The sequence below is a fragment of the Tamandua tetradactyla genome, chromosome 16 (assembly GCF_023851605.1).
Source record: "Tamandua tetradactyla isolate mTamTet1 chromosome 16, mTamTet1.pri, whole genome shotgun sequence".
Taxonomy (NCBI): Eukaryota; Metazoa; Chordata; class Mammalia; order Pilosa; family Myrmecophagidae; genus Tamandua; species Tamandua tetradactyla.
In genome coordinates this window covers 20,778,205-20,799,224 of record NC_135342.1, presented here as the reverse complement: position 1 = coordinate 20,799,224, position 21,020 = coordinate 20,778,205, and the positions used below count along the sequence as shown (strand labels likewise).

The 21,020-nt window shown below is 41.0% G+C and overlaps 1 protein-coding gene and 1 long non-coding RNA gene across 9 annotated transcripts in view; one reads left to right on the top strand and one right to left on the bottom strand.

Moving 5' to 3' along the window:
* Positions 1–16,849, bottom strand: part of LOC143659057 (uncharacterized) — a 41,568-nt gene extending 24,719 nt beyond the window's left edge. Inside the window, exons 1-2 of the long non-coding RNA XR_013163416.1 lie at positions 16,616–16,849; positions 6,019–6,095 (exon numbers count right to left, since the gene is read on the bottom strand). This is a non-coding gene — a long non-coding RNA (uncharacterized LOC143659057). The remainder of the gene's footprint in view (positions 1–6,018; positions 6,096–16,615) is intronic.
* A 118-nt stretch (positions 16,850–16,967) lies between these two features.
* The window catches only part of ZNF283 (zinc finger protein 283), a 41,666-nt gene continuing 37,613 nt past the window's right edge, over positions 16,968–21,020 (top strand). For 2 of the 8 annotated variants that reach the window (XM_077131580.1, XM_077131583.1), the window contains exons 1-3: positions 16,968–17,132; positions 17,788–17,906; positions 20,656–20,728. The gene's annotated coding sequence lies outside the window, so the exon portion shown is untranslated. The other 6 variants (XM_077131579.1, XM_077131582.1, XM_077131581.1 and 3 more) reach the window with 4 other exon arrangements.

Below are 21,020 nucleotides of genomic sequence, written 5' to 3'. Positions count from 1 at the left end.
CAATCAAGATGATCATGTGATTTTTCCCTTTTGATTTGTTAACATGCCGTATTACATTAATTGATTTTCTCGTGTTGAAACATTCTTGCATTCTTGGTATAAACCCCACTTGGTCACAGTGTATAATTCTTTTAATGTGCTGTTGGATTCGATTTGCTAATATTGTGTTGAGAATTTTTGCATCTATGTTCATTAGGGAGCTTGGCATGTAGTTTTCCTTTCTTATAGCATCTTTACCTGGTTTTGGTATCAAAATTATATTAGCTTCATAAAATGAGTTAGGTAGAATTCCTTTTTCCTCTTTTTTTTTTTTTTTTTTTTTTTGCAAAAGTTTGAGTAGGATTGGTGTTAGTTTTTTCTGAAATGTTTGATAAAATTCCCCTGTGAAGTCATCTGGCCCTGGGCCAGATCTTCTTTGTAGGAAGATTTTTGATGACTGAATCTCTTTACTTATGATTGGTTTGTGGAGATCTTCTATTTCTTCCTCAGCCAGTGTAGCTTATTTGTGTGTCCCTGGTAATTTGTCCATTTCATCTAAGTTGTCTTGTTTGTTGGCATATAGTTGTTCATAGTATCCTCTTATGAGTTCTTTTATTTCTTCAGGGTCTGTAGCAATGTGCCCTTTCTCATTTCTGAGTTTGTTTATTTGCATACGCTCTGTTTTTTTCTTTGTTAGTCTTGCTAGTGGCTCATCAATTTGATTGATTTTCTCAAAGAACCAACTTTTGCTTTTATTGATTCTTTCTATTGTTCTTTTTTTCTCCCATTCACTCTCTGGTTTAATCTTTGTTATTTCTCTTCTTCTAATTGTTTTGGGGTTAGTTTGCTGTTCTTTCTCAAGTTCCTCCAGATTTGCTGTTAAGTCCTCATTTTTGCGCTTTTTTATTTTTTAATATAGGCAGTTAAGGCAATAACTTTCCCTCTCAGCATAGCCTTTACCACATCCCATGAGTTCTGATAAGTTGTATTCTCATTTTCCTTCATTTCCAGATAGCTACTGATTTCTCTAGCAATTTATTCTTTGACCCACTGGTTGTTTAAGAGTGTGTTATTTAATCACTCTTAAAGACTGTTCTCATTCTTTGGCAGATATTGAGATTCAGCTTTTTCTCATTGTGATTAGAGACAGTGCTTTTGTGATTAGAGACAGTGCTTTGAATAATTCAATATTTAAAAATTTTTAAAGATCTGTTTTGCACCCCAGCAATATGATCTATCCTGGAGAATATTCCATGAGCACTAGAGAAGAATGTATAACCTTGTACTTTGGGGTGCAATAACCTATATATGTCTGTTAGGCCTGATTCATTTATCAAGTTATTTAACTTCTCTATTTCCTTGTTGCTCTTCTGCCTGGTTGTTTTATTGATAGAGGACAGTGGTGTATTGAAGTCTACTACTATTATTGTTGAAACATCTATCACTCCCTTCAGTTTTGCCGATGTCTGTCTCATGTACTTTGGAACTCCTTTACTGGGAGCATAAACATTTATGATTGGCATATCTTCTTGGTGAATTGACCCTTTTATTAGTACATAGCGTCCTTCTTTGTCTCTTATGATGTCTTTACATTTAAAGTCTATTTTGTCTGATATTAGTATAGCTACTCCTGCTTTCTTTTGGTTACAACTTGCATGGAAAATCTTTTTCCAGCCTTTCACTTTCAATCTATTTGTTTCCTTGTGTCTAAGATGAGTCTCTTGTAAGTAGGGTATAGCTGGATTATGTTTCTCAATCCATTCTGCCAATCTGTATCTTTTAATTGGTAAGTTTCGTCTGTTAACATTCAAAGTTATAACTGAAAAGGCGTTTCTTGATTCCACCATCATATGTTTTTTATTTATTTGTTAGATCTATATATTCTTTCCTTCCTTTCATTTGTATTCTTTAAATTACCCTTAGTGGAATTCCTCAATTCTGTGCCCTCCTCCAGACCTCCCTCACCTGTCTTTTTTTTTTTTTTCAGCCAGCAGAACTCCTTTTACTATTTCATATAGGGCTAATCACTCATTGACAAATTCTTTCAGGATTCTTTGTGAAAATTTTAATCTCTCCCTCAATTTTGAAGGACAATTTGGCTGGGTACAGAATTCCTGGCTGAAAGTCTTTCCCTTTCAGGATATTGAATGTATTACTACTGCCTTCTTGCCTCCAGGGTGCTAGTTGAGTAGCCTGAACTCAGTCCTGTTTGGTTTCCCTTGTATGTAGTAGATTGTCTTTCTCTTGCCGCTTCCAGGATTTTCTGCTTCTCTTCAACATTTGACAGACTGATTAGTATGTGACTTGGGAAAGACCTATTTGGATATATTCTACTGGAGTTCACTGGGCTTCTTTGACTTGTATATTTATGTCCTTTATGAGGGTTGTGAAGTTTTCCCCCATTATATGCTCAACTACTCTTCCTAGCCCATTACTCCTCTCTTCTCCTTCTGGGACACCAATGGTTCTTGTATTTTGCATGCTTTGTTTTGTCTATCATTTCCCTGAGTTCCCATTAAATTTTTTTCCATCTTTTTTGCTATTTGCTGTTTTGAGTCTTCAAAGTCAATTATCCTGTCCTCTATATCACTTATTCTTCTGTCTCTTCAAATCTGGTGTTGTGTTCCTCTAGTATGTTTTTTATTTGGTCAACAGTCTTGAATCTCTTTGATATTTGCTATTTTTCTATTTATTCTTTCAAATTCCCCTTTCTGCTCTTCTACTGTCTTTTGATCTCCTTTATGTCATTTGCTATCCCACTTATTTTATTAAGTAGCATTGCATGAACATCTTTGATTAGTTGTTCCAACATGTGTGTCTCTTCTGGTGTTTTTAATTTGGTCATTAGGCAGGGCTATATCTGTCTGCGTTGCAATATGCTTAGTGACATTCTGCTGTTTTCATCCCATGTAAATATCTTGATTGATTTCCTTTGGGAGTTGATTTCTTTCAGTAGTCTCAGGCCTTTTGCTGGTGGGATGGTTGTACAGCAGGGAGCAGGGCACAGGGTGAAGCATTCAGTACGGTGATTTGTTTCAGGGCAGGTATCCATGCAGGTTGGGGCTGTTATGCTGATTCTTGTGAATGTGGGTTCCCAGTGGCCAGGGAAGATGTAGCTGTACGGGTGCACCAGTCTGGGGGGGCGAAACTCTGGTGCACACTAGTCTAAGGCATGAGGCCCTTTGTGTGCATGCATAGAACTGTGGCAGCAGGTCAGAATTATGCCTTTGTAGCTTGGGGGCAGATGTGACCCGGCTGCATAGGCCGGCACCTTCTCAGAGCTGGGAAGTGAGTCTGAGTGCTGTGTGCATGTGTGGTTCTAGGACTGCTGTAAAGTACAGTTCCCAGAGCTGAATGATGTGATTGGGGGCCTGTGTGCACGTGTGGCCCTGGGAGTGCAGTAAATGGATGCGCTGAGCTCACAGATAGTGGGGTGAGGCTGTGCCATACTATGGTAGCTTAGGTATGGAGGTTAGTGTCCACAACCTTTATGCACTGGCAACAGCCTTCAGGGAACAGGGAGTGGGAGGTAGTGCTCTGGATGGGTGCAGGAGAGGTGGGTTGGGCTGTACTTGGGGTGGGGGTAGGGGGCAAGTACATGTACTGGCGGCTCATGGGGTGGTGGCACCTGGAGAGTGAGGAATTGGAGTGGGTGACAGGGTTCAGGTGCGTGGGGTGTGGGGTGAGCCACTGGTCATGGGGCTGTGCTGGTGAGGGTAGTGCACCCAAGGAACGTGGCCTGGCTTACTTCCTAGTCCTGTGTTTCCATCTGTGCACTCTCACGGGTTGCATGGCTCTGTGCCTCCGTGCTAGGCTCCAGCTTTCTGCCTCTCAGTTCCCCAGTGTCTGCAACCAGGGCTGCTGCATGTGGTGCAGAAGTTTCTCCCAGGTCAGCCGCACCCCAAATTGCTACCTCAGTCGCCCTCCTGTCCCTTCTCTAAATTTTCAATGGAGCAGGGCTAATCTTGAGCTACTCTAGTCGGCCATCTTCTAAGAAGTCTATTTTACACTTTTAACAGATATTCTTTACATTGCTTTTGTATCATTTTCTCCTCTGTACAGACTTTCACAAGCTCCACAGTCCCTTAACGTAAAACAATGTCAAAAACCTGGTGTACATGTCCCACAACTCTCTCCATGCTTATACAGCCACATATAAATACATACAAATAGTTGTCTTCAATTCCTATTTTATCACAAAATATTTATAATGAGGAATATATGAAAATGACACAGAACTATGCAAATATAATCCAATTTAATAGAAAACATGGAATAATTTTGAATCCCTTTTGTTGATCTGTCTTTCCACCTCCCTAAAGTTACTACACTCCTGAATTTTCTACTTACTGTATCCTTGTTTTCCATTATGAGCCACTTATGCACAAAACAAAATATCTTTTAGTTTTGCCTTTTTAAAAAAATTTACGAACTTTAACTTATGTGTGAGACTAAAGCAAAAAAACATTTATTTGGTACAAAATTTATATTTTGACTAGTACATTTCCTAATATAACTTATATGGACAGTTTAATTGAACGCCATAAGTACAAGAAACCTTGAATAGGGCATGAGATTTTGTAAGTTTGTCCAAACTGATACCCTGATAAATCTCAGAGTGATTTGAACAGTGAATAACAGAATATTTGCCAAGTCCCCTTGAGGGAATGGTGAGAACGGGGGATAATTTAACTTCCCCATCTGGAGAATTTCTGATATTCTCACAAGCAGTGGGGACAACCAAATCTATAGGCCAAGCTCTCAACCTTGGGGTTTTGCTATATGAAACTTATACCTGCAAAGGATAGACTAAGCCTACTTAAAATTAGGGTTAAGGGTCACCCCTAGAGAACCTCTTCTATTGCTGAGATGTGGCCTCTCTCTCAGTCAACATGGAAAGCAAACTCTCTGCCCTTCCTCTCTCTACGTGGGACATGACTCCCAAGGGTGTAAACCTCCCTGGCAACATGGGTCAGAAATCCTAGAATGAGCTGGAACTCAGCATCGAGGGATTGAGAAAAACTTCTTGACCAAAATGGGGAGGAGAGAAATGAGACAAAATAAAGTGTCAGTGGCTGAGAGATTTCAGAGTCAAGAGGTTATCCTGGAGGTTATTCTTATGCATTTTATAGATACCCCTTTTTTAGTTTAAGGTGTATTAGAGAGGATAGAGGGAAGTGCCTGAAACTATAGAGCTATGTTGCAGTAGCCATGTTTCTTGAAGATGAATGTATAATGATACAGATTTGCAATGTGATTATGTGATTGCGAAAACCTTGTGTCTGATGCTCATCTACGATACTGACAGATGAATAAAAATATATGGATTATTAATAGATAAATAATAGGGAGAACAAATGTTAAAATAAATCGAGTAGATTGAAATACTAGTGAACGATGAAAGGGAATGGTAAGGGATATAGAAAAAAATAGGGGAAACAAAGGCTAAAATCTATTCAGTGGATGGAAATACTAATGGTCAATGAGAGGGAGGGGTAAGGGATATGGTATGTGTAAGTTTTTTCTTTTTTTTATTTCTTTCTCTGGAGTGATGCAAATGTTCTAAAAAATGATCATAGTGATGAATATAATACTATGTGATGGCATTGTGAGCCACTGATTGTATAACATATGCAGAATGTTTGTATGTTAAGAATGTCTATATGTTGTTTTGGTTTGATAATACAAAATAAATTTTAAAAAAGCACTGGAAAAAATTATGAATGGATTTATATATCTGGTAATTTCCATTGCTGTGTAGTGTTCCACTGTAAAGTTACTCCACACCTAATTTATTCATCCTGCCTTTGACAGACATGTTTTATTTCCAGATTTGTTTGCCATGGCAGTGATGTTAGTGAAAGCAATACTATTGAGTTTGACATAAGAGAAGTATTTTAAGGATTTTTAGCTGTGATGAAGCCCATTATGTAAAAATGAGAGAGAACTTCAGAGAAACAACCAAAGTCAGAAACAAATTATATATATATTAGGAACATTTAGTGTTCTTCAAAAATTTTAATAGGAAAATAATTTTACCTTCCCTAGTACCGCCTCCTTTTACCACTCATCTGTTTATCTACCATTCCAGGTTGGAGATGTGGAGGGGGTGGAGTCTGTCAGAAGAAATGAAACATTTTAAAGTTCAAACTTGCCAATTGCAACAGACAAGTCAGGCCCTGCCTAGGAAATGGAAACCTGGTTTTGTATATATAGACTATAACAAAATGTGTTCATTATATTTTGAAGTAAGAAGTTTTCTGTTAGACTAATTATGTCATTTCAAACAGGTTCCTTGTTTTACCTAATCTATAATCCAGAATATTTGATGACCCAATTCTGGGGTCCATTTGAATCTACCTGCCTCTGCAAGTAGAAAACTATTTCCTTAATCCAGGGCTTTTCAAAATTATCCACTCAAATTCCCTTAACATAACTAAAAAGTGGGACACTCCCTCAGCCACTCCATGACTGGCTGCTGTTTTGATTTCTTCTTTTTAAGATTATGTTGCTATGTATTCTTTTCTTTAAAACATCTTTGATTCAACATAAAATCTAAAATCATTTGGCAGATAAACTGTACATATTTTTCTGCATCTTAAATACATTTGATGCTCCAAAAAGAGATAACAGTAATCTGTTTTATGGATAATGAAACTGAGGCTTATGGTCACTCACAATCATTAATAGTTACAATTTCCCAAGCACATATAGTGGCCTTTATTCTGATAATCAAACTAAACTATACCTAGCTAGACAGAATTGCACTTTTTTTTTGTCACTAATAATCCCAGCTGCACAGTGATGTGCTTTCATAATTACCTTGGTATGTACACAAAACAAAAATTTGTAAAAAAAAACAAAAACTCCCCAATTTTTTTTACTCTTTTTTTTCTTATATTTTTATTGACAAAACAAAACAACATACAAGCATGAACATTCTTAACATATGAACATTCCACACTTGGGGTACAATCAATGGCTCACAAAATCATCAGTTGTATATTTGCCACCATGATCATTTCTTAGAACATTTGTATCACTCCAGAAAAAGAAATAAAAAGAAAAAAGAAAAAACTCACACATGCCATGTCCCTTCCCTCCCTCTCATTGATCACTAGTATTTCCATCTACCCAATATATTTTAACTTTTGTTCCCCCTATCTTTTTGTATACCCCTTACCACTCCCTTTCATTAATCACTAGTATTTTGATCTACTTAATTCATTTTAACATTTGTTCCCCCTATTATTTATTTTTAATTCATATTTTTTACTCATCTGTCCATACCATAGATAAAAGGAGCAACAGATAAAAGTTTTTCATAATCATACAGTCACATTGGGAAAGCTGTATCATTATACAATCATCTTCAAGGAACATGGCCACTGGAACACAGCTCTACAGTTTCAGGCACTTCCCTCTAGCCTCTTTAATACACCTTAAACTAAAAAGGGGATATCTATATAATGCATAAGAATAACCTCCAGGATAACCTCTTGACTCTGAAATCTCTCAGCCACTGATACTTTATTTTGTCTCATTTCTTTCTTCCCCCACTCAGTGGAGAAGGTTTTCTCAATTCCTTGATGCTGAGTCCCAGCTCATTCAGGATTTCTGTCCCACGCTGCCAGGGAGGTTTGAACACCCTGGGAGTCATGTCCCACATAGAGAGGGGGAGGGCAGTGAGTTTGATTTCAATGTTGGCTGAGAGAGAGAAAGGTCACATCTGAGCCATAAAAGAACCTCCCAAATTTTAAGTCATCTTTGGTTACAGATATTCAATATACAATCTCCCAGACCTCCCTGTCAGGCCTGGAGAACAGGACCCCTTCCCCTCATGATGTGACCCACCTCTGGTAAATATTTCAAACAGCTCTCCCACTCTAGCCTGCGACTTTCGGCACTCCAGTAGCTGCCCTCTTATAATAACCCCCATTACTTGACCTCCACACTCTAGTAAAGGCAATTACAACCCTGCATGCTTCAGGTAGTGCTTAAATTTTAACTTTACCAGTGAAGCACTGCCAGCTCCTAAGCTAATCTCCTAATTCTGAAAGCTAGACAATAAAAACCTAACCTTTGACCCCAACCCCCCAACCTAATTCTGAAAGTTAGACAATAGAAACTTACCTAACTCTTGCCCCCAATCCCAACCTAAGCCATAAAAACCCTGTTCACTGCCACCTGGGGCGGCTGTTTCTCTCTTGAAATGCTGCCTGGGCAGCTCTGTTTCTTCCTGAAATAAAGCCTTTGTCTGAATCCCTGTGTTCCCACCTCATTCCTAGTGAGTTTGCTAAGTTTGCCTTTCATCAGGTGCCAAAACCCGGGACTCAGAGCAAGGCGACTCTCAGCCTCCTGGACTTGCAACCGGGGAAGCAGTGGGCAGTGGCAGCTCATCCCGGGCTTACTCCCAGATCCTGGTCAGTGGGTCCTGGGTGCAGTCCTCCTCTGAGTCTCTCCTGGAAGTCTGTGAGGCAAAGGACTCCTTGACCCACTCTGACTTGCAACTGTGGAAGCAGGAGGCAGTTGCAGCTGGTCCTGGCCTTAATCTCCAATCCTAGTGGGTTGGTCAGGAATAAAGTTCCCAAATACCCCTCCAGAATCACCTGGCAAGTTCCACCTCTGAGGACGGCTGTGCTACCTGTAACAGAACTGAAAATTCACCCACCCTAGCTTGCCAAACTGCCACAACCAAGATCATAACACCACCCCGTCTACCCGTCGCCAGCCGGTACCTACCCCACTCATCGGACTCTCATCTGTTCATGAAAGCCCAGTACCAGGCTCCAATGCAGCTCTGGCAATTCCCCTATACAAGGGTGTGCTTAGTCTCTAGATTAAACCTGGGATGCCAGCTTCTCTCTAAGGGACCATTCTGATCTATCTGGTTTCTCTAGAGTTTAGGGACACCCAGCTCTAGGGAGACCTTTATCCCTAGAAACGCTCAACTCTAAGGAAAACTTTTTCTTCCTTTATACTGGTGACATGGGCATGGGGCACTCCATTCCCTCAATGGCCACACCCCTGGGGTGCCTACTTAAGTACAAAACCTTAGGTTACCGAGAAGACTAAATTTGACCTAAGCACCTCATGTCCTATTGTAACACAGTCTGGCCACAATATAAACTAGACAACAATTCACAGTAGCCAGAAAATGGGACTTTTGATTATAAAATACTCTGTGGATGTGACAATTTTATTTACTGGACTGTAAAATGGAGTGAAGTTCATATATTCAGGCCTTCTTTTCTTTCTGCTCTCATCTATTTCTTTGTTCTTCTTGTTCAATTTATCATATCCTTGTAGCCCGTAACCGCACCAGGACAGCATCTTTCCCCTTACCCTTATCAATTTGATGATTTTGACCCTGCTGATCAAGCCCCCCCTTCTAACAGAAATTTACCTCAAAAGAACAACCAACCTCCTCTGGCTCCACTCCCTCTGAAACCTGTCAACGCCCAGTCTCTCCAACACCCTCTGAAACCTGCTCCCACGTGTGTCACAGCCATTTACCATCTAACCCTCCCCAGCCGCTCCTACTGCTGCACGAAGTAGCGAGTACTGGAGGCATAGCCCGCATGGATGTCCCATTCTCTTTAGGAGATATATCCCAAATACAGAAAAAGCTAGGTCTGTTTTTTACCAACCCTATTCAATATATTAAAGAATTTACATTACTTTTATAATTGTATAATCTTACTTGGCAAGATCTCCACATGATTCTTACCTCTACTTTACTCTCAGAGGAGAAGGAAAATTCCGGTAGGTGGCATGACAATATGCAGAGACTTTACACACCAAAGACAGCACCAACTCCCCGGGAGAATAAGCAGTATCCTGAGTAGACCCCAATTAGCAATATCAAATGAATCACCCTGACATACAAAAACGCAATCACTTTCAAACCTTCATCCTTGCAGGACTTGAGAAAGCCTCTCTAAAAATGATTAACTTCGACAAACTTAAAGAAGTCTTTCAGGGTATCTGATGAAAACCCAGCCCAATTTATGGCCAGGCTTACTGATACGCTGCTTGCAAACACAGGTCTTACCCTAGAAAACCATGAGAGGTGCCTTGAGCTAAATTCCTATTTTATTTCCCTGGCCACCTCAGATATCAGACACAAACTTAAAAAGTTTGAAGAGGGTTCCCTCACCCCACAACAAGATCTGATGGACGCCACCTTTAAGGTTTTTAAAAACTGGGTAGAAACTATAAAAGAAGAGAAAAAAGGCTAACCTTCAAATCAGACCTATGGCCCTTTCAGGCCACCAGCAAGCAAAAAACTTAGCCAGACAGGCCACCCATCTCCCTTCTAACCTGTGCTTCAAATGCAAGTCTACAGGACATGGGCAAAGCACTGCCCCAACCTCAAACCACCCATCAGGACTTGCCCACTATGCAGTCAAGCAGGTCACTGGAAAATGGACTTTCCTGGAACCCCTCCAGGTTCGCAGACATCCTCCCAAGCTGCAGCTGCTGCTGACCTCCTGGGCATCCTCTATGAGGATTAACGGGCCCGAGGTCTTCACCGGCCCCCATCACCATTGACAACCAGGAGCCTCAGGTAACTCAAGAGTAAGCCTGTTACCTTCCTTTTGGACACGGGGGTTATGTATTCAACTCTTAATGTGTATTCTGGCCAAAACAAAGACATCAGCCATTCAGGTCATGGGGGTAGAAGGAATCCCTTTCACACTTAGGTGCACCCCATCCCTAGTTTGCCAATTTGAAGGCCACCTCTTCACGCTTCTTTCTAGTCATAGCACAGTGCCCTACACACCTACTTGGCAGAGATATTCCTACCACCCTACATGCCACCATCAACATACTCCCATCACACACCCAACCTCCAGCCAGCCTCTTCCTCCTCCTAGCTCTCATAACCCCAGAACCTCCCCAAACAAGCAGCCCATCCTCACTCCTTCTCAGTAAATCCCACAGTATGGGGTACTAACAACCCTATAGCCCACCATCACACTCCCATTCTAATCAAATTAAAAACAGAATCCTCTTTCCCTTCAATTCCTCAATATCCCATTTCCCCCGTGCATCTATGAGACTTAAAGGCAATCATTTCTAAGCTCCTCTCTTGGGGCCTACTCCAACCAACCCATTCCCCATGCAATACCCGTATTCTTCCTATAAAGAAATTTAATGGCTCATATCAGCTAGTCTAAGATCTCCATGCCATCCATAAAGCTATAATTCCCCTCCGCTCGGTGGTCCCCAACCTCTATACCCTTTTATCCAAAATCCCAGTATGCACAACCTGTTTCTCAGTTTTAGATCTCAAAGTCACCTTCTTCACAATTCCTTTACACACTTGTGCTGGTTTGAAATGATGTATGTACCCTAGAAAACCCATGTTTTAATCCTAATTCCATTTTGTAAAGGCAGCCGTTTCTTCTAATCCCTATTCAGTATTGTATCTTTGAAACTGTAATTAGATCATCTCCCTGGAGATGTGATTTAATCAAGAGAGGTTGTTAAGCTGGATTAGGTAGAGGTGTGTTTCCACTCATTTGGGTGGGTCTTGATTAGTTTCTGAAGTCCTATAAAAGAGGAAACTTTTTGGAGAATGAGAGATTCAGTGAGAGCAGAGAAGAACAACATAGCCATGAGAAGCAGAGAGCCCACAAGCCAGTGACCTTTGGAGGTGAAGAAGGAAAACGCCTCCTGGGGAGCTTCATGAAACCAGAAGCCAGGAGAGAAAGCTAGCAGATGGCACTGTGCTTGCCGTGTGCCCTTCCAGCTGAGAGAGAAACTGTGACTAGGTTCACCATGTGCCCTTTCAGATGAGAGAGAAACCCTGAACTTCATCGGCCTTCTTGAACCAAGGTATCTTTCCCTAGATGCCTCTGATTGGACATTTCTGTAGACTTGTTTTAACTGGGACATTTTCTCGCCTTAGAACTGTAAACTAGCAACTCATTAAATTCCCCTTTTTAACAGCCATTCTGTTTCTGGTATATTGCATTCCAGCAGCTAGCAAACTAGAACCCTGAATCCCAGAAACTTTTTGCCTTTACTTGTACAGACCCCGATACTAATCATTCCTCTCAATACACCTAGACAGTCTTACCCCACAGTTTCTGAGACTCTCCCCACCTCTTTGAGCAAGCTCTAGCCCAAGATCTCATACAGTTCAAAACCAATAGCCGCACCATCCTACAATGGTATGACCATTAGATGACCTCTTAATCTATAATCGTTCTAAGTCAGAGTTGTCAACACCACAACCTACCTCCTAAACTTCCTAGCACAAAAAGGATACCGCATTTCTCAATCAAAAGCTCAAATGATTCTCTCACAAGTTACTTACCTAGGTCTTATAAATTGCACAGGATGTGAATGGTGAGTGGAACTTTGAGTATAAGTTTGTCAGCTTTTTGTAAGGGTGGCTGCTGCTGCAAGAATTCATAGGCATGCAGGCCAGCCTTTGGTAGTGGGGGGTAATTGGAAAGATATGCTATATGTTGAGAAAAGGGTTTGGGTGAGTAATCCTAGGGCGATGTTATGAGACTCTGTGGCAAAGAAAGTCCTTTCTTTCTTAGGCCTTGCTAGCTTTTCTTGTATATAGATCCCCAACTTTGCCCTCCTTGCTCACTCCCTATACCAAGCCACAAAAGGAGACCTGGCTGAACCTCTAAACCTATCTACCCTATCCACAAACCCTTCCAGGCTTTTAAAAAAGGCTCTTATGACAGCTCCTGCTTTCCCTCTCGCAAACTTCAATCTCCCCTTTGTCCTCTTTGCCACAGAGTCTCATAACATCGCAGAATCCCTAAAACCTGTCCTGCACTGCCCTACATTCTCCACTCTCCTCCATCACATCACATTCACATGCCACATTTGCACTATCACCTCACCACAAGGAGCATTAGTTCCAATCAAAGGAAAATTACACTAAACCTGAGGCCAGCTCCTGGGGCAGAACCAACAAATAGACTATACCCACATGCCCCCCCCCCCCCATAAAAAAATATAAATATCTCCTCACTTTGGCTGACAAATTTTCAGGATGGATCAAAGCTTTTCCCACAACCTCCAAAAGAGCAGCTGACACCCTCTCCATCCTACTTTCTGACATTATTCCCTGCTTTGGAATCCCACATTCATTACAATCTAATAATAGCCCTGCATTCATTTCACAGCTCACACAATGAGTCTCTCTGACTCTAGGTATCACCTGAGACATACATATTCCCCCATCATTCCCAATCTTCAGGAAAAGTAGAAAAAGCTAACCACCTACTGAAAACACACCTTACGAAACTAACAGCAGAACTCCATGATCCTTGGACACAATTCTTACCCCTTGCTCTCATTGTCTCAGGGACTCCCTCAACAGCTCTTCCTTTTCAGCCCATTCAAACTCATGCACAGATGTCCTTTTCTCTTAGGCAACCTACCTCACCCTGAGACTCCCATGGGAGATTTATTCCCCACCGTTTCCCAACTAAGAACGTTTCTCCACCAACATACAAACACTTTCTTCCCAAGCCCGACAGCGCCGTCACATCAACCCTCAGCTCTGGAGATCTCCTCCTACTCAAAACTATGCAACCCACCGAGCCCTTCCAAGCTACCTGGGAAGGACCTTATATGGTAGTCCTAGCAACACCTTCAGCTGTTAAAACTAGCCGAAAAGCCCACTTCCTCGCACCACCTAAGCAGAATAAAATTCTATTACAGGCGGGCCATGGTGGCTCAGCAGGCAGAGTTCTTCCCTGCCATGCCGGAGACCAGGGTTCGATTCCCAATGCCTACCCATGCAAAAAAAAAAAAAAAAGCTCTATTACCTTCCTAATTCAGTCTATCAATCTACCCCCATAGGACTGACCTCTCTCAAAATAACCAAACTGCCTAGCAATGGACCTTTGTCCCCAAATCCCTCTCCAGCTCCTCACTGAAATCATCTCTCTACTTCCTCATCTTCCAGAACCCTTAAAGTGACAGCTCTAACATTCCTGCTGGAAGAATTCCTCCAAGGCACCTTCCAGGACTTCTAGAGGCAGCAAATCCGGTCCTTATTTTACCCCTCTACCTCTACCCAAACCATGGCACTAACCTCCTTGTTTTTTTATCTTGCTCTTCCTCACTGTCAATGCCCAAAAAACTTCTTATCATCCTCTTACAGGAACCATCCAAACAATAGCAAGCACAGCTAACCATTCTAATTGCTGGTTATGCCCCAATCCCCTGACACTGACACTCCGTCCCTGCTGCCTCTCCTTTAAGCCTTGAAACTCTTACCAGTCTGTCAACAATACACTGGCTTTGGTGGCCAATGGGTCACAAAACATCCCTCAAACTTACAAAGACATATCCATTCTTCATCAAACTATTAATAAAATTAAAAACTCTCAAGCTATAGAAAATTTGAACTGTATTGGTGTAATTACAGTCCTAATGGATAAATTCTTCTTATGCTTTAAACACCTCTCTTCATGACCCTATGCAGCTGAATTAGGGCGTATACTACCTACATCATGCAAAGTAGCATTCAAAGCCACACATCTGAACTCAACCCTTATTTGGGATGATTCAGGCATTAACAAAAACATCTGAACCAAAAAACACCTGAATTCAACCCTTATTTGGGATGATTCAGGCATTAACAAAACTCTATGCACATAATTAGTAAAAATCACAGTAAAAATATCCTACATTTTAACAGCACTTAAAAACAAACTGAACTATTTGGTTAGGAACCCAGTCAGGACAGATACATAACTTAAGAAAATCAAACCCAAAAAAAGACGCCCCAAATCTTTTCACTTTCTTTTTTCATAATCTTCTCTGTCAAACAAACTTACCTTTAATATCTATAACTCTCACTACTCTCCTTTATGTGTAAATGTAGTATATGATGCACCCAAGCATTCATTTCTACCCACCCGCATTTATATTTCATTTCCTCTGGACCTTCAACAGGCCTAATGCTTGCAGGTACTTGTTTTTATTTTCTATGTGGTAACACTATATATTTACTACTTCCTCAGGTATGGACAGGAACCTGTACTATATTACGCATCATTCCTAATGCCACTATCTTAAAACCCCAAGATATGGTCTCTTTGGACAAATATCTAATCTAGGTTTCTTTCTTGAAACCTCACTCCAACCTAAAAAACAGAAAAAAATGCAGTTCTTAGGATATCCGGAATCTAGATTTCATGCTCATGATAACTGTATTCTAAAACACCCTGACATAAGACACTCCATGTACTGCAGCCTGTTTTAGTTTACAGGAATTCCACTATTAGAACGGTCAATTTTAAACATTTCTATTTTATTACAACTATCCCGGAATGCAACTGTATAAGCTATTACTAATCATTAACAAGAAATAAATAGTCTAGCTTCAGCTGTTATACAAACAGGAGAGCATTAGATGTTCTCACTGCCATCACAGGAGGCACCTGTGTAATCATAAATGAAACTTGTTTTCACATTAACAAAACTGGACAAGTAGAAGAAAACCTTAAAAGTTTAAAAGAAAACATAGGAATTATTAAAAAAAGCCTGAGATAATTTTGAGAGGCAGTCATGGCTATCTTCATTCTTCTCCTATTTCAATTCACTTCAAAAATCAATGCTTCTTTCCCTTATAACACCATTACTAATACTGTTTTTAGTTCTTCTCTTCGACACTTGTCTCTTATAGCTCCTCTCCCAATTCATACACTTAACCACCCAGACAATAACTCAAGAACACATAAGCAATGCCTCTCAATACAAGAAAGAACAAAGACAACATCTACTCCTATCCCACAACACCTCTAGTCCTCTGGTTCCAAGAGACCTCCCCTTGAGACATCTATGCCCTGTTTGAGCCAGAAGCAGTTACAGAAAATGGACCATTGCCCCCATTCTGCTTTTATCAAAAAGACCAGAATGTTAGGCCTGTATAAAAGGATCCTTTCCCCCCAAGATGTGACCTACCTCTGGCAAATATTTCAAACAGCTCCCTCACCCTAGCCTATGCCTTTTGACTACAGCAGCTGCTTTCTTTTAATAACCATCCATTACTCAACCTCTACCCTCTGGCAGAGGCAATTACAACTCTGTATGCTTCAGGCAGCACTTAAATTCTAACTTTACCAGTGAAGCACTGCCAACTCCTAACAACCCCCTAATTCTGAAAGCTAGACAACAGAAACATGCCTAACCCTTCCCCCCAACCCCCCAACCTAATTCTGAAAGCTAGACAATAGAGACTTACCTAACCCTTGCCCTCAACCCCCAACCTTAAGCCAGAAAACCCCTATTCCTTGCCACCTCGGCGTGGCTGTTTCTCTCTCTCGAAACGAAGCTGTTTCTTTCTGAAATAAAGCCATTGCCTGAATCCCTTTGTTCCCGGCCTCTTTCTTGGTGAGTTTGCTGCGTTTTCCTTTCACTCCCCATGTCTCTCAACCCCACACAGAACTTCACACAAGTCCCTACAGTCACCTTTCAGGACGACTTATTGTTGCCTTCCAACCGATGAACATAATCTCTAACAAACCATCTCACATGCAAGAAAAACATAGATTCACTCTGGAAGAAACTATGCCTATGCCTTAACTCCAGAAAGGCTCTACGCACATAATCGTACCCACAAACCCACTGAGAGTAAAACACACACCCATTCATTCCAGAGCCAGGTACTGGTCCAGGCTCGTACCCAGGAAAAGTCGTGTTCTGCTTATGGACTTCACCCAGGATGCTGTCGTTCACTCAAGTTTAAGGCTCCTATCCCCTATCCCCGGTTCCGCCTTTTCTAGACTCCAGAATCCATCCCTCCGCCTTCGCTAAGGATCTTTAACGACCCGCCACAGTCACCCAAGTCGTCGACTCCACCAGCAATAAACAAAGTTCCCAGCAGCCTCTGGAAAACCGAGGAAATGCATGCTGGGAGCATTCTGAATGACCTGTTCGGTGCTTCCGCGGATTCCCCTGCCGTGGGACTACATTTCCCAGAAGTCTGCGGGGCACAGGACTTTGCGGGGCGGAGCGAGTTTGCGGCGACAACGTGAATGGAGGCGTTCAGCCTCCGAGGGTTACCCGAATCTGGACTACATTTCCCACAAGCCTCTGGGCTCGCACTAACCTTGGTCTCTAGGTCCCTTTCCGGAGTCCCCAAGGTTCTTGGGATCTACTTGGTGAGTAGGACGCGTCCGGGGAAGAAATCAGTGCAGGGTGAGGAGGGAGGACTCAGCGAACTGTACAGGAGGCTTCGGAAACCGCAGTGAGGGTGGGGATGAGGGATGTGGTGGAGATGAGGCCCGGGTCGCGGACAGGACGTGTCGCGTGCGGCGCCTCAAGCCAGTGTGCACAAGCAGCCGAGGAAGATGGTGTGTGACAGACGGCGTGACAGGGCCGGTGTGTCTCCGTGATGGTAGGTGCGATTGTGAATGTGTGACGAGTGATGGATGCGTTGCTTTAGTTGTAGTGTGATTTGCTTTGGCTGCGTGTGCCCCATCACTCTAGTTTCCTTCCAGGTTCTCGATGGGCCCGCCCAGATAAATGACCCCCAAAAGAAGTCCTATGTAAAGTCAGAATGAAGGTTTCAAGCAAGAAGGCACAGGACAGGTCTTGGGATGAGAATTTTAGATCTGAAAATGTCCTCAGGACTATCTCCTGAGAAGATGTAATGGGGAAGGCTCTGGGATAGCATTCCTGCTAGGCCCCTGTCTCCAAGAATCGCTGTCAACTCAGAGACAGATCGCAGACTTCCTAAACGGTTTTGATAGTGTGCGGGTGAAGCAGACCTGGCCTTAGAGGGTATTTTTTGTTTGTTTTTCTTTTCTAATTAAGCCTGCCTGTGCTCCAAGAAAGGATGTTGTATCATGACTCCTGTCTTCTCCAGTGTTGCCAGATTTCATATGAAGGACCCTGAGGATGAGGGAAAAATTGTTACATATTTAGAAATCAGGGTTAGTGTTTTTTTTTTTTAATTCATACAATTACTTTATCTTTTAGCCATAAGAATATTGCTTTCCACGCCCTGGAATAGCCTAAAAGTAGTGCTATCCTGGGTCTTCCCTTCTATTGAATGAACCCATCATGCTAGTGCATCCACCTTCACTGGGGCCCCTATGGTCCTTCTGCTTCTCAGCAGTTACATATCTATGTGGCAGATTGTTCAAATTCTCCTATGCACACTCTTTTCTAAGCATTCCAATGGCATGGAAGTATACCTCATGGAGATTAATGTTAAGAGCTTTATTTTAAATTATCATTACTTAAGGAGATTGGTGTTTAGGTGTTCTTGAATAAGTTACTTTTGATTTTCTGCACAGTCAGAGTTTTTTAAAACAAGGAAAGGTAAGAATGAATTATTGTTTCAGTCCAAACATGACAAAGTTGTGTTCCTTGTGAAAGTTTTAGGAGTGGGAATGTGATTAGGCTTTCACCATAGGTGTCTGTACCAACAAGGGCAGGGATTTTCTGATCATCTTTATGTAGCAGTTTTTTTTATTTTTTATTAATTAAAAAAAATTAACAAACAAAACATTTAGAAATCATTCCATTCTACATATATAATCAGTAATTCTTAATATCATCACATAGTTGCATATTCATCATTTCTTAGTACATTTGCATCGATTTAGAAAAAGAAATAAAAAGACAATGGAAAAAGAAATAAAATGATAATAGAGAAAAAAAAAACTATACATACCATACCCCTTACCCCTCGCTTTCATTTACCACTATTTCAAACTGAATTTATTTTAACATTTGTTCCCCCTATTATTTATTTTTATTCCATATGTTCTACTCTTCTGTTGATATAGTAGCTAAAAGGAGCATCAGACATAAGGTTTTCACATTCACAGAGTCTCATTGTGAAAGCTATATCATTGTTCAATCATCATCAAGAAACATGGCTACTGGAACACAGCACTACATTTTCAGGCAATTCCCTCCAGCCTCTCCACTACATCTCGGAACAACAAGGTGATATCTACTTAATGCGTAAGAATAACCTCCAGGATAACCTCTCGACTCTGTTTGGAATCTCTCAGCCATTGACACTTTGCCTCATTTTATTCTTCCCCCTTTTGGTCGAGAAGGTTCTCTCAGTCTCTTGATGTTAATTCTCAGCTCATTCTAGGGTTTTTCTCAGTCCTTTGATGCTGAGTCTCAGCTCATTTCAGGATCTTTGTCCCACGTTGCCAGGAAGGTCCACACCCCTGGGAGTCATGTCCCACGCAGAGAGGGGGAGGGTGGTGAGACTGCTCATCATATTGGCTGGAGGGAGAGGCCACATCTGAGCAACAAAAGAGGCTCTCTTTGGGGTGACTCTTAGGCCTAAATTTTAAGTAGACTTGACCTATCTTTTGTGGGGTTAAGTTTCATGTGAACAAACCCCAAGACTGGGGGTTCAGCCTATAGCTTTGGTTGTCCACACTGCTTGTGAGAATATCAAGAATTCAACTTGGGGAAGTTGAATTTCTCCCCACTCTCACTGTTCCCCGAAGGGGGCTTGCAAATACTTTTCCAGTCACTGATCAAATCATTCTGGGATTCATCGGGGGATCACTCTGGACAAACCAACAAAATCCCATGTGCTACCTGAGATTCCAAGTACTTATGACATTCAATCAAACTATCTACATGAGTTATATTAGGAAATGCTCTAGTCAAAATCTAAATTTTGTAACAAACATTTTTTGCTTTAGTCTTACACATAATGTGACATTTTGAAGTATTAGTTATCATCTATTTTCAGCACCCTGCAATAATGACAATCCTTTGCTCTTCCTCATGCAAAAACATTTTTAAAATTTGTACATTGTACATTTCACTATTATTATACACTCTAGGCATTCCTAGATTATACCATCTCGATCTTTAACATCTATCTTTCTTTCTGATTTCATTTATGTCCCCAGCCCTCCTCCCTCTATCATCCTCACATGCAGCTTCATTCAGTGTTTTAACATAATTACATTACAGTTAGGTAGTATTGTGCTGTCCATTTCTGAATTTTTGTATCCAGTCCTGTTGCACAGTCCGTATCCCTTCAGCTCCAATTACCCACTATCTTACCCTATTTCTATCTCCTGATGGTCTCTGTTACCAATGACATATTCCAAGTTTATTCACTAATGTCGGTTCATATCAGTGAGCCCATACAGTATTTGTCCTTTAGTTTTTGGCTAGTCTCACTCAGCATAATGTTTTCTAGGTCCATCCATGTTGTTACATACTTCATAAATTTATTCTGTCTTAGAGCTGCATAATATTCCATCGTATATGTAGCAGTTTTTAACACTGTCAAGGCTTGTTTGAGGTTTGTTTAGGTCCAACTTTGGGTTGTGAGAGCAGTATGGTGTCATGGCTCTGGATCTTGAATATCTGGGTACCTGTTAATAGCTGTGAGAAGTAGTTGACTCTGTACCACATCTATAAAATGTGGTATAAAGTCAGGACAAAATAACAGCTGCCTAATGGCACTGCAGTGAGTTAAGAAGAGTTAATATATCTAAAACTCCTTAGAATAGTGCCTGCCCTGTGATATGGGCTGAGTCAATATTAGAAGTTGCTATTACATAGTGATTTTGAATGATTCCACCTTAATTTTTTATAGATCAGAAGCAACAGTAATATGAAGTTGATTATGATAGGATGAAAAAAATTTTAAAAACAACCAAGTGACTTTCCTAACTCCATTCACAGGTGAATCTTGACCGTGAAAGTCTTATTATATCATTGTATCATTGAGTTGCAGCTACAGAATGTTCAAGAGCTGGTAGGTATAATTTGTTTCATGCCCACTGATTTTCTGGTTTTGGGCCTATTCAATTTTCTTAATGATCAAAGTGTACCTCTTCCCCATTGCTCTGTTTTTTACATTTTGATATAAATATATCCAAATAAATATTTTTAATGTTTGATTATTGAATTAATGTAGGCTTGTTGCAAACAATCCAGTAATCCAGGAGACTTATAAATAAGGTGGTTAAATTTCACCTCTACAGTAACTGTTCTTAATATTTTAGTGTGTTTTTATTCAAGAAGTTTCCCCCTAGAAAGTAGAATAA